Raw genomic sequence first — 14,423 nt, 5'->3', positions numbered from 1 at the left:
TCAGGTGGCAGCGGAAAAGCCCCTGTGCAGAGCATTGCAAAGGCCCTTGGCGTTCGCAGGAGCCGAGCGCTGCGCCGTGCCGCTATCCTCGCAGAGCGACCGGTGGGGATTCCCCCCGGGCTCGTCCCTCTTTCACTTCCAGCTTTACACAACAGAACAAATCTGCTGCCTCTGCCTTGTTGCACGTTGCCAAGTGAGAGCAGCTTTGGAGAAAATAAGCACGTAGAAAAATGGGCTGTGGAGAGGAGCCCAGAGGAGGTGGCAAACTTCATAAAGATAAACCTAATGAGCTGGAAACTGGCAGAAAGGCAAGACTTTGTCAAGTTGCCGTTAAAATAATTTCAAATAAACAAGGTCTCTGCATACAAGGGATAAAAGTCCCCTGCAGAGAGAAGAGTCTGCCTTGTTCCGTTGCGCAGCAGGAACTTGAGAGGGATTTTTTTTTCCTTTTTGCGCTGAAGTTTCACTTCTCTCTGAAGCTTTGGAAGCTGTGGGCATGGAGGCAAGCAACTGTTGTTCTGTCTGTGGGAAACCACTGTCACATCCTCCCTCACCTTACTTCTCTGTCCACCAAACGTGCAGCCCCATTACAGCAGACAATTTATTGCTCTTCTCAGTACTTTTCTGCTTTACACTGCTAACGACTTTTGGAAGGTTATTCATCCTTAAGTACTTATAATTCTTCCTCTACAGGAGTGTAATCAGTCATTATTAGCAGCAGTTACAGATTCTAATCATAAAGCTGTTATTTCTGCTTAATCCTAACCGTTCTAAATACTAATTTGATGTTGAACTCCCCTGGTATCTGGCAATGTTGTGTTGTTATTGCTATTGCTATTGTTGTTGTTGTTGATTATTATTACTATTACTATTATTATTAATGTGACACGGTGAAAAGCTGGCACTGTAGTAATCATATCGCTATTTATTTACTGTTGCGTACACCTCAGTTTCTCTCCCTTGCCACCCTGTGTCACGCAGCCTCTCAGCGCAACGCACCCACAAGAGCATCCCGCTTATACAGAGGATCACAGAATCACAGAATCACTAAGGTTGGAAAGGACCTTCACGATCATCAAGTCCAACCATTAGTCCAGCGCCACCATGTCCCCTAAACCATGTCCTGAAGTGCCACATCCACACGTTTTTTGAACACTTCCAGAGATGGCGACTCCACCACCTCCCTGGGCAGCCTGTTCCAATGCCTGACCACTCTCTCAGTGAAGAAATTTTTCCTAATATCCAATCTAAACCTCCCCTGGCGCAACTTGAGGCGTGCGGACCAAGGGACAGGGTGACGCTTTTAAGGGAAGAGCCTGGCAGGAAGGCTGGCAGCACAAGGGAGGGTGCAGACATGTGGCCTCACACCGTTGCAGCCCCCTGAGTTCTGGTGACCGCCCCAAAGAGCAAAGGGCTTGAGGGCACAAGAGAGCCAAGAGCTGGTGGGAGAAAACCTGTGTCCCCGCTTTGCTCTCTCCTAAACCATCATCTAAACGGTTAGAGTTGAATTACGATTTAATATCTATGATCATGTTTTGTGTGAAAATGTCAGTCCAAACTCACTCTGGTTTTCTTCTTCCTTCACCATCCTTCCAAAAAAAAAGAAAAAAAAAGGCCCCACAGCAAACCTGTTACACTTTCAGACATTCAAACATGAAGCAGCAATTTGTCAAACATTGCAAGCCTCACCAACAGAGAAGTGACAAAGCCACTGCAGCAAATTTCACGGTAGGAGCAACTTATCAGGAATGCCATAATTAACAAGTAATTATCTGCTGTGATCAATACAGCTATTTTACAAATGAAACTTAAGAACCCCTTAATAACTGGTGAGTTATTAGCTGGTTGATACCAGCTCCCGCAAGCCACACTCGTACACAAGAAGTGCTGTGGTTTGCCCCAAAATGACAGGCTAAAAAGCTCTTTTTGATGCGATGATGCTCTGAAGCTGTGGCCGAGTATTCTGTCTGGCTTTGAGAAGTGAAAGACGGCAGTTGTGCCAGACAGACTTTTCGCCACTGAATGCATTCCCTGCTGCTGCTCTGTAACACAAACACAGCAAAAGAGAAGGAACCAGCAGGAGCACGTTGCATTTCATGCCAAGATGGCCAAGTCGAGCCAAACCCTCCTGACCTCTCAGACCGTACAACTCAGTCCAACCTCTCTTTCCACACACATATTGACCTGATAGTCCTTTCTAATGGGACCATCAACAGACTTTCCTTCTCCAGACACATGTAGGGAGAGACGAGAATCACTGTGACCCCTGAAGTGTAAACACCGAGCACGGAGGGTGAAAAAGACCTCTTAGTGACCGACCTTGCTTTATTATTTAGTACTCACTGTGCAAAACACAGCTATTTGTCACAGCCCCTTCTTTCTTTTTGCTCCGTCGTCATCTTCGAAATGAGTTACGAGGAGGCTTTGCTGTGAGGGCAGTGTTGACCCTGGGCAGTCAGAAGCAGTGCAGATGGATTCCAGCGGCCCTTTTGGGAGCTGCTGGTCCACGCCAGACCCTCAGCCAGCTACTCTTCTGCAGAGTCTCTCTGATGCTGCAGCAAGCTGCTAAAATATTTAACCAGCGCCCGACAGTCGTGCATCCTTGCTGTTATTTCCATCGCTGTAACAATGAAAATTAAGGCAGGAAATGTATGTGGGGATTTTCACATCTATTTTTACAGTAAAACCTGTGATTTCTACCTGAGGCTGAGAAAGAGCAGCCAAGACACACAGAGGTTAGCTCACATGATTTGGACTTTGTTGCAATATTCAGGGGTCTGTTTTCCCTGCTGAGCAGATTCATTTACTATCTGGCAGATGTAAGGTGAACCACCCGGACCATGGAAGGAATTTGCTCCTTCTGTGGCTGGGAATGGGGATACAGCAGCATCTAGCACCTCATTTCGTTCACTGACTGCACCCCACAAGCCGCCCTGCCAGCGGCGTGACGCGCAGAGCGTGTGCGTGAGGACGCGTGCACGCATTGCCACACAGGTCACGCCGAAGGTGCAGGTGCGCCGCTGGCGCTGCAGAGCCGGGCACCGGCAAGTAAGGGAAAGCCCGCAGGACGCCTGCAAGCATCGCTCCCTTCGTACGCATTATTATATAGTCTCTGTTATGTGATTATATGGTAGGGTATTTCTTAACCAGCGAAGAGAAAGTCCTCATTCCCAGCACCGTCTACATTTTGAATGTATGACTTTGAAAGCTTAATCACATTCTTTTCACCATGCCTTACGCTTTATATATATTTGGGGGGTTGTTGCTTTTTTGTGTTCAGTCATTTCATTGTCAAGTTAAGCTTAATATTATTAAAATTGCTCTGGCTCCCTCTACTTAAAATTCTCCGGTTACAGTATTTTGGGGAAAGAAGTGCGAAGTCAATTGCTTTCTCCTATCTTTTATTTGTCTCTACTGACTCATGAGATCAGCAGCTGTGAACTGGCCGGCGGGGAGCGAGAAGCCCGCTCCGGGGCCAAGCCCCGCAGACGCCGGCGGCAGGACGCGGGCCGGTGCGGGGCCGCGCCGCGGCTCTGTGCCCAGGACAGCGCTGCCCGCCAGAGACGCGCCCCCCGCAGCGCTCCTGCGGGCATGCTGCGGGGCGCCGGCGGCAGCGGGTTAACCGCGGCACCCCGCAGCCTCCCTCCTCGCGCGGGGACGATCGGAGGCGTTCGCTCCCTCGGCCGGGGGAAGGGTCAAATGGCCGCCAGCGCCCGGGGGCCCGCGTGCTGCTGGCGGGACGCCCCGGCGCAAGTGCGGCGCCTGACGGGCCGGAGGCGGGGGCGGCAGGTGGGGCCGGTGGGGCCGCTCACCGCCCCCAGCTGGGGCAGGGCCGCACCAGGGCCCTATAAAAGCCGGGGGGGGCCGGGCCGGGCCGGGCCAGGCCAGCCTTCCCCGGCCGCGCCGAGGGCGGAGGTGAGTGCGCGGCCGCGGTGGTTGTGCGCTGCGGGGCCGAGGGGGCAGGGGGTGCCGCCGGCAGGTGCGGGGCCGGCCCGGCCCTCAGCGAGGCCTCCTGCCGCCCCTGCCCGCCGCCTGCTCCGGGCCGGGGAGCCCGGCCGAGCCGCGGCCGGGAGCCGCGCGGGGCTGGGGCTCCGCCGCAGCGGCGTGAGAAGCTGCTCGGAAGCCTTCGGCGATGCTAAGGGGAAGGAAAAAGCAGCCGGCGCCTTACCGGCAGCCAGATCCCTCCCTGTCAGGAGGCAGAACTGACCGTGCAGAAACATCTTAGTTGTACGCGCTGGGGCTTTTGGCCGTCTGGAAATGTCTTTTTTTCAAAGAGTGAGAATAATCGTGTTCCTGTAACGCCAGCTGCTACCCCTTTCCCTAGGGTGCTTGGGACAATAACCAGCTCGGGTCTGTGGAAAACATGACAAATGTCAAAAGCCTTTATGCGTTGCCTCCCTTTTGTATCACAAAGATTGACAAATCTTGCTAGAGTGAAAAGGAAGGAGACAAATCTGTTTACAAGTAAAGGCAGCCCTCGACTGCGGCGCTGAAACCTGACCGAGCGCAGAGCGTGAAGGCAGAGCTGCCGCTGGGGCCGTTACGTCGTGGTAGCACGCGGACTTGGGTGGCGGAGGGACCCGGTGTCTGCAATTCATCTGTGCAACTGCCCCTTTGCAGAGAGGAGCAGCTCCCAAAAGTGTTTGTAAGTGCAAAGAACTTGGTTTTTCCTTGCCTGCAAACATGGGTCTGACTCATAATCTCACAGATGACAAAAGCAAAGTTGTCCCTGGTGTTGGGAAAAGTTATGTTCTCCAGCATGTGCAAACCATCTCTCTGTAATGCTGGGGATTCAGCAAGAAAAAGAGGCTTTAGGCAACTTTGTTCCAGTGTTCTATTAGGAGTGGCTTATTGGCACGCTGGTTTTCAACATGGGGTGTCTTTACTGAGCGAGTTAAGTTGGTGAGTAATGCTGGGTGTCTACCAGGAGCCCCTTTGCGCAGCTGGGCATCCGTTGCGCAAGAGGCATCAGCTGCGTACCTGAAGCAGGTGAATTTGACCGCTTGGCCTGCAGGTTCCCTTGGCCTTTGAGGTGCTGCCAGTGCAGCAGGACGTTTCGGCAAGCTTCGCCGAGCTGCATCCCCTGAAGTGCTGCGGGGCTGGGCGAGGGGCCGCAAGGCCCTCATCAGCTTTGCAGCCAGCTGAATTTTAGAACCGTCTCTTTGCTTCGGAAAACACAAGTGTCTCGATCGTTGGGACTTGCCAGTGTGTTTTTGACTGCTGAATGCCTAAAAGGCGGGTGGCAGATCGCAACCGTTAAGCTGGGCACACTGTTAGCACCGAGGAAAAGCTGTCCTCTGCCACAAAGGGTGGTACAACCGAGCCCTGCTTCAGTAGTGCCCAAGGGTGCCTGTTTAGGATCTTATGATCATTGCTCCTTTGTTACATCAAACAGGAAAGAAGAGGGGAATGGTGCTCACAGGTGTAGTAGTCTGGTTCCCACTGTAGCTCAGTCCTCCTTGGAATAATTATGTGAGAATTAGTTATTCCTATTAAAATCTGTCAGAGGGACTTTTATTACGATTGTGCTGTCATTGTCAGTATTTGCAGAAAATGTCAAATATCTGTTGCGGCAACATTAACATTTTATGAAGTGACGCGTTCCGTTTCCATCTCAGAAAGTGGTGTGAGGAAAGACTGCGGAATAACGTGCTATAGTCCACGCGGTAAGCCCTGGACATCTTGCTGCTCCTACTGAATGCTGTCACTTGTGTAGTATTTAAAGCATAAGACTTGTCCTTTCTGTCAAGCTGGCCCAGCTGGACCTCAAACGGCTTCGAGAAGTAGAACTCGAATCTTGACTGAACTTGGAAAATGGGTGAACTTGGAAGCGCTGGGAAATATTTTCCATTTGACGTTCATACACTGACTGAAGAATTAGCCGTTTCTTATGCTGAACAGTCCTTCCCTGGCTGGTAGCTTGGGCTCCAGGGGAGTTACTGTCTGTGCTCGAGCCTTTACAAAAGGGGTGGGTGCCTCTTCCACATCCAGTGGCATCACCAGCGCTGGTAATGCGCCCAGCAAGACTCTTTCTGTCCGTCCGCATTTGACTGGCCACCAGCCCTGAACGGGGTGCCAGTGGAGCGGTTTGTGTGAGCAAGCCCTGACCAAGCCTAGCGCGTGCCGGCACGTACTTGCTGGCAGAGATGCGGCATAGCTCCCTCCTCCCCATCGCGTAGGACACCAGCTCCGAACTTGGCTTGGAAACCTCCTCAACGAAGTCACCTGGGGTAACGTTGCCTGTGACTTACCTCCCTGCCGCCCCCCTCCACGCACACCGACTCTTCCTGCGGATCCCGCCTCTGGGCTGAGCGGGAAGGGAAGCAGCACAAGAGCCTCACCACAGAGGAATCATTTGCTGATAAGCTGTAAACACTTGAAGTCTTAATTACTAATACAGCTCTGACTTTGGTCCATTTGCAAAGCTTTGTTATCAAACTACGCCTACTGAAACAAAGGCGCTAATTAGCTGCGTTGGAAATAGGAATGGAATAAGAGCCCGGTTTCCTACACCCGTGCTATTTATGCCGCAATACCAACTATACTTTGGGAGAAATGCTGAGGGTGCGTTATTGTCTGGACTGGGGCTTAGTGTTGTGGTGGTGGGAAAAGATGTTTAAGAAGATAAACGGTAGCGCAGGGGCTGGTGGTGGTGGCCAAGATGCAAACTGAGTGGGGTTGGGAGATGATGTGGTTCCCCCCAGCCCCGAGACTCTCCTGACAGCGACGAACACGTTTGTTAGCAGCGGAGTTGGGAGGGAAGGGGAAAGCTGCTCATTGTTTATCCAGGGCTGTAGTTTATTGCTAATATTTGCCATCTGCATCTTGACTATTTCTGTCTCACCTGGATGTGTTGCTTAATAGCACAAACTCCATTTCAGCACGCAGCGGAGGGGCTCAGCTGCGATCGGATACAGCCATACACTAAGGTAGAGTGGAGGTAAGCAATTAGTCACATCCATGAGTTACGCATTTCACCTCCAGACCAATTTGTTGTGTGAACAGTTTCCAGCTGACAGAGTTCAGCTCCTCATCCTTTTCTAGAATGATCTGCTTTTTTTAACCTCTGCAAGCTCTGTGTGGTATGATTTCCCTTCCCTTCTTAACGGCACAGTGAAAGAAAAATCCCCATCTCCCATAGGTAGCTAATTGGGGTTGTGACTGCGAGGCACATTACGTGAAATAGGGTTGATCCTAGCAAAAATGCGAGTCCTGGGTTTTTTTTCCCCAAACCGTTACTGAGCAGGTCACTCGAGGGACCGTCTGGCGGAGCAGGAGGGCAGCGGTGCGGCGCCGCGCTGCGAGCGGGACGTCAGCCTCGCCGGAGCGGGGAGGCAGGGGCAGGCCGTGCCCCCAGCGCCTCAGGCTGGGCTGGCTGGGGGTGCCTCTGCACACGGCTCGAGTGGCAACACCTTGGCAGGAAACTCGGAGCCGCTTCCGAGACCCTGATGGAAGCCCGTGACCTGCTGGAGCAGGACCTGTGTGACGCTCGGGACAGGGTGGCAGCAGCCCCTCGGGGCCAGCACTGGCCACGCTGCAGGGTCCAGTGGGCGCCTGGAGGGGGGAAATACCCGCTACAGATTCCTCGCTGCGAAGTGAGTGTTTTGGAGCACAGAAATGGGCAATTCGGAGGGAGTCTCTGCAGCCAGAAGCTGTCAAAATGGAAGATGTCTAACAAGCAAAAAGACAGCAACAGGAGCTGTGAAGGCACGTGGAAGTAGCCAGTGTCAAGGACGTTTCGTCATCTAGAGAGATGCCCTTGTTTCCTTCAAGTCTTGCACTTGATGAGAGCACTGACTTCTGAAGAGTATTTTATTTCTTCTGGAAAACAGCTGAGTCTCGTGTTTCAGGAGAGTAAATTGGGGTGATATGCACCTGACTTAATAATTGAGCACTGTAGCGGTTCCTAAGTGAAGTCCCCCCCTTTTTTTTTTTTTCCTTTCCCAGTCGGTACCCACTGCTCTGCAAACCTGTTAATTCCCGAGCTGCAGGGAGCCTGCTTGTCCTGAGGAAGGCTGCCCTTGCCGAACTGCTTGCATGCAGGAAGAAAATAACAAGAGACAAGGGAAGGTTTTTTGTTTGAGTTTGAGGTGATCCTTCGAGGAGGAATCAAGGCCACCGCTTTAGAGCAAAGTGCTTAGTAATTACCTCCTGTGCATTTATGGGAGGAAATAAATAAGAAAGGTGAAGGCAAGGCTACTTTGAAATTTTGCTTCCCTAAATATCATGCCTTGGAGCATTGCTGCTGGCCCTGGCATCAGTAAATGCTGGTAATGTACAAATAAATAAAAAATACCGGTACATGCCATTAGAGGCTTTTCCCTCGGTAGCCTGGCGGAATGCCAGCGAGCTCCAGGCGGGCGTGTGGATCCCTGGCGCAGATGGACAAGAGCCCTGAGCACCTGCAAGCTGGTCCAGAGAGGTGTAAAGGACGTGGGGCTTGCAGGGATTTCTGCAGCCCTGTCCGCTCTCCTGGGGCTTGCCGTGGCAGCGCAGCCCAGGCCTGCCTGCACCTCGTAACGCTTAGCGTGCCCGTGCTGCCGTAGGCTTGGAGAGGCGTTTTGCCTTTGCCGCGCTGCGGGCTCCTCTCCCGCGCTCTTCCAGCGCCGTTGCTGTGCCTGGAAAAGCCTCTCCCGTCGCGCTCTGGAGCGGGAGGACAACCGCTTCGTTCGTCCGTGAGCCTGGTTTCTCGCGGTCCTGCTGTCCTCGTCCTCGTGCTTGCCTCTTCCCACAGCGCCGCGTGGATTGATTTTTGGTTGTGGGAGGGTCTTGTATGTTCTGGCTTGACGGTTGCCGGGTGGGTTGGACCTGGATAGGAGCCCTCTGAAGTGGTTTTCTCTCTAACTGAATCTATACTTCAGAACAGCTTTTCGTAATTTTGTAATTATAGTCAGCACGTTTATTTACAGAAGTAGCGACTGTAATTACATTTAATTAAAAGGTATAATTGGTTAGGATTCATAATGTGGACTAAAAAAATAGGCCGTATGAGTGAGCTTCAAGGCAGATGTTTTTGGTTAACAGCCCTGGCCATGACTTCGTGTGCTTCTGTGGAGGGGAAGAAAGTAATTCTGAATATACAGCCAGGAAGCAAGTACCGGAAAAATGATGATGCTGGCTGGGGGAGGCCTCTTTTTTTTTCTTTCCTAAGAAGTCAGTCAGTTTTAGTGGCCTCTAACTTGAACATCTTGCAAGCCGAGGCTGGCAGGAATATCTGCCTACTGCCGGATACACCTTTATTCCTGCTGAGTGAGAAGCTGCCGGACTGACAGATTTTACATGGAACAGTGTCAAGTTGACTGCACAGAAGAAGTGAAAGCTCCCCTTGAGTGCACAGAGTTAATTTTATCAGGTGTTTAGCAGGCTCTAATGAGAACCAAGAGACCTATATATCTCTGCAGGTGGATAGCTTTCTGGCAGAACCGTGATTGCAAGTAGATTTTGGACCTTACAGACCCAAAGCCTGCCAAGGATGTATCCCCAGGGAAGCACACGATGCAAAAAGGTTCTGCAAATGCAATGCTTCCCTTCTTGGTCTTTAGAAAGACCCAGAAATGGAGAATTCCGCTGCCTCTGGCGTGGACTTCAGTGACCGCTCTGGGAGCCGAGGAGCAGATCAGAGCGCGATTTCCGGGCAGCTGCGGATAGGGCTGTGTCCCGCAGATGTGGCTAGGAGCACCGTTAGCCTTGGGGGATGCTGAGGAGGGGGAGGTGGGCACGGCCTGGCCTTGGGGAGCCCTGCTGCCCACGAACGGGCAATGCTGTCTTCCTTAAAGGCTTACGTGCCAGACAAGCCCATGTTAGAGAGCTATTTCTGGGGGAAATGTGAAACAGCACCTCTCCTACCCATGTGGGCTGTTCAGCTGGGATAAAGTCCTGGGAGAAACATCCCCAGCTCAGCCCCTGCAGAGCAGAGCGAAGGCAGGAGAGCTGGGGCAGAGGCTCTGGAGAAGCATCTGCTGGAAGCGCAGGCTCTGACAGCTGATTAAGATCTTGCTGACCCTTGCCTCTGGCGTGCCCCTTGGGGAGAAGGGACGCTAATGGGGTGGAAGAGCCTACGCCGGAAGGCTGAGGGCTCCGCGGGTCAGGCGGATGCCTTGCTGCGAATTTGCTCAGAGTTCCCCGCGGGGGGAAAGCGCGGGCGCTGCGAAATATCTGTGCGCCCGTGAGAGCGTGCGAGTGGCGGTGTGAGCAGAGCTGCTCTCCCTGGCCCGAGCCCGCTGGCTCGGGCTTCTGCTGGCACCCTGCTTTGGGAGCACCCTCAGGCTGCAGGAACGAGTCTCACGTGTGACAAATGGTCACCACGAGCATCGCCTTCACCTTTCCCTCCTTCGCTTTCAGTAGGTCCGATTCGCCGTGTACTGGAGTCGTTCTTCTTGCCCCTGCAGCTTCGTGGGATGGCCTTGCTACAAAGGTGCACCTTACAGGCAGGACTGGAGTGTCTCTCCTCAAAAAAAAAGGCAAGTGTGTAAAGCTTTGGCCCCCCCGTAGCAGCCAGCACCATGTGGAGTACACAGTGAGTAACCCAAACTCATCCTCAGCCCACGGGTAATAATGGTAAAAGTAACGATGCTCTTGGTAGCAAGAAAAAGCCTTTAGCAAAACGACACTGAACAAACACAGAAGAAAACACATGCACATCACCCGCTTCTGGTGCTGAGGCATTGCCTGTAGTCTCGGGAGCAGGACTGCCAGGAGAGGGGTCCCTGCCAGCACGTGAGTGCCGTGCGCCCTGCGGAGCGGAAAACCCAGGAAAGGCAGGGAGAATGGGAAGAGTCACTCGCGATGGGATCGCTTCGGAAGGACTAAAACCTCCTTGCTGCTATTACATTCTACATCTCTGACTGCTGTTGACTGGAGAAGCGATGAGTTGTGTTAATTCAAATCCGGTTAATAGGCAACGGGAACTTTAGTCTAATGACGCTGAACTGCAGCGTCTCTTACGCTGGGAAAGATGTTTTAGCCAGTTGCAGCCCACAAATGTGCAGCGCGATCGGCACGGTGGGCTGCTTCTGCTTGGGAGAGTGGGCAGCTGCGAACAAAGCTTCGTCGAGTCTTTGTGCCCCGTATCTGCACTTGGGCACCAAACAAAAGCAGCAGCCTTTCCCCTCGTCCCAAAGCCCACGAGCACAGAGCCAGTGTGTTCCCTTTTTCGCTTGTTCAAAGCTTGCTTTGATTCGACCCTTCGCCTTAAATACAGTTCTTGCGGGGGTACGCTGGGCGCTAAGCGCGCTCGAGAATCCAGCGCGTTGACCTTGGTACGTGGCTCAAGGAGCGTTACCGCGGTCCAGTGCTTGAGCTCTGCGGTGACCTGCGGTGCCTGCTGACCCCCCAAGTGCACGCGCGGGGGGTCGGGGTGCTTCCTACTTGGCGGCTTTCGGGCGCCCGGCCTGGGTGGCCTTTCTTACCGCCCCGAGCTGCCCGTCCTGGCAAGTGCTTGTGTCCATCTTTAAGCACTGAAGGGTGGAATTTAGGATGTTTGAAAAGAGTTGAGTAACGATGTGGTAGAAACGGAGGCATGCAGCCACTGCCACTGTGGGATTTGCTGCTTTAAAGCTGCTTAGATTTCGTGACGTTTCTGCTCGGGGTGAACTCAGTGTGGTTTCCACAGCAGGGGGAAATTCACACTGGAGAATCAGCATGGAAAAATTAATGTGCAGACGAGGGATGGACTCTGAGGGAATGGAATTAGTAGTTGTGTAATTGCACTGAACAAATCGGGTCCAAAAGGAGAGTTTTCAAAGCGGGTTTAATGTATGGTGTCAGAGTCCAGGGGTACAATTTATCAGATTACTGCACTCTCCAAGTCTGTGAAGGGCATCTCTTCATCTGCTAAAGCAACAGCAGGGAAAATAGAGCCAGGATAAGTGATTTAAACGAATACTAAATGCTCCCTCCCTTGCCTACCCAAACAATTGAGCTTCAGGAGGAAATTAAGCTATTTACAAATCCTGATCAAATCTGGGCGATCGTTTTTGGTTGGAGGAAAGAGAAGCTCATGTGTTTAGCGAGTAATGTTTGCAGTGAGGGGCTCTAGGTGCGTAAGAATAGAAGTGCAATGGGCTGTGAAAAGTTGTATCAAGCCAGCTTGTCCCAGGAGAGGCAGAAGATGTTAAAAGACTTGAAACTTCATTGGAATAATGGGTCGTTAATACTAAAGACAGTGGATTCAAAGGAAAAGAAGGGGGGGAATAGTCTCAGCTAAGGCTGGTGTAGTGTGTTTAGCTGAGGAAAATGAAGTCTGAGAGGAGAAATCATCACAGCTTATTAATACACTTAGGAGGAATAGGAGCAAAACAAAGTCTATAGAGGGGAGAGAGAAACTCCTTGAAGGAAAAAGCTATGCTGACACAAGTACACTCCAGGATAAAACGTATATGAGAAGAAAATCAGGACGTTATGAACCACCAGAACTCGTAAGGTTCTGCTGCAGCTTGCTAACTTGGAGTCTTGGGAGTCATAAAATTTAACAACTTAAAGTGTTATTTGATAAAGGCAGGAGGAGGTGGCATGCTGATTAGCAGAGGCGGGGCGGAATGGCACTCGAGCATACAGAAGGTGCTTTTCAGTCAAAAGTTTCTGAAAGGAAGTCCTGTGGTGACCAGGGCACGAGCAAGGTGTTTCAGGAACATTATCTCTCCCATATCTGGTTTTCTATCCCTAAGCCAGGCGTGTCTGCAACCCAAGAGGCGATCTATTGCAAGCCTTACCTCCTGGCAGCACAAATAAACAGCGTAGTTAAACATGCTGGAAAGCACTCGCGGGGAAGGGTGTTCTCAGCACTCCCAAACCATGCACCATGCAGGCAGGTTCCCGTGGCTAAAGCTGGTTCTGCAGGATCCCAAGAGCCTAAATTATGGCATGCACAGGAAAAAAAAAGCATATGCAATGCTAGTACCTGCAGACAGTGTGGTGAAGGATGTTTTTAGGATCCGGGTAAGTATATCTGATTGTTTAGCTGCCCTCTCATGGGATAGTAGCACATGTCCAACTGCACGACCCTGACCTGTTACCTCATGGCTATTAGTGCCATCTCATGAAAGGGTTTATTAGCTAAATTCTAATCCTACTGTAGTGTCCTTGATTGCTCTCGGATAGCTGCTCTGTAGGGGACTTTCACGCATCTGGGTGTCTTTTTCGGTCGTCTTCTGCAAACCTCAGCAGGGCAGAACGCGAGGATTACTTGCGCTTTCCCCCGGTGTACCTCAGGCTGGTCCGAGTCTAAGAAATTGCTGAAAACTTCAGGGTCGAGGTGTTTTCTGTGGGGTGGTGTGTTGTTGGTTTTTTTGATGGGGGAAGGAGTTGGGTAGAGCAGGTCCAGCTCCCTGCCGCAAGCAGGGCGGTAACGCTGTGCTGCAGCAGGCGAGACCCGGCAGCCCTTTAGCCACCATGACATCAGCTAGTGACTTCATCTGGGCTGCCAGAAGAGAGCAAGTGGACGCCGTATTTAACAGCACGCGTGGCAGGCTGCCTGTCTGCGCCGGGCTGCAGCCGCTGGCCGGGACGCGAGGCCAGCCCCGGTCACGGCTCGTCTCCGGCCGCGCTCCTGCTGGCCCTCTCCCTGCGCCACCCTCAGCGGCACAGCGCCGCGGCGGGGGGCTGCTGTGACGCCGGGCTGTCGCGCTGGGCAGGTGAGGGGCTCTCTGACATGCCGTGCGGAGCCAGCCTGAGCGCTGGCCGCTTCGGCTGTGCTGGGGGGGACAGGGCTCCTACCGCCAGGGCTCGCTGCGCTGTCGTTCCGGTCCCTGCGGTGCTCCTCAAGCCACCAAATCGGGTTCATTGTGCAAGAATCAGCCAAAAAAAAAAAAATAGTGGAAGCGAGGCGAGACTGTGGTTCGGTCTCTGGCGTCGGTTCCTGTGTATTTGCACAAATGCAGCGTAGCCTGATTGTCCGGCAAGAGAGCCGAGCTCGGCGCTTCCCTGCTGCCTGCTGTGTCCTCGTGTTCCGGGGCCGCCGCAGCGGCTCTCCCGCTCCAGGCGAGCCCAGGTCACAGCCAAGCTGTCAGGCAGCAGTGTGGAGCCCAGCGCGGGACCCAGCTGTGCCTCGGGCTCTGTGCCGGCCCGTGCAGCTACTGCGATGCCGCGGGGTTTGTCGCATGTCCCGCGCGCCGACTGCCGCCCACGGGGTAATTTCCCCGGAGCTGCACCGAGGCTGTGGCTCGCCGCAGGGTGTATGGGTGCAGCCGAGGGAGAAATGCCGTCGGCTCTCCTGGAGGTGTCTTTCCCTTTTTCTTTCCTGGGATTTAGCAGGTCCCCAGCGACTTGCAAGAGCAGAGAGTCGGCCGACAAAGTGACATGAACTATGTTGGAAAACGGGGAAGAATGAACATAATATTAATTGGTCCTTCACAATTATTCTTCTTTGACTCATCTCTGAGCAGAAATCCCTCAGGATATCTTTGTGCTGAAACACGATACAGCTA

This window comes from Phaethon aethereus (assembly GCF_964289735.1).
Source record: "Phaethon aethereus genome assembly, chromosome: 23".
Taxonomy (NCBI): Eukaryota; Metazoa; Chordata; class Aves; order Phaethontiformes; family Phaethontidae; genus Phaethon; species Phaethon aethereus.
This window is presented reverse-complemented; position numbering follows the sequence as displayed.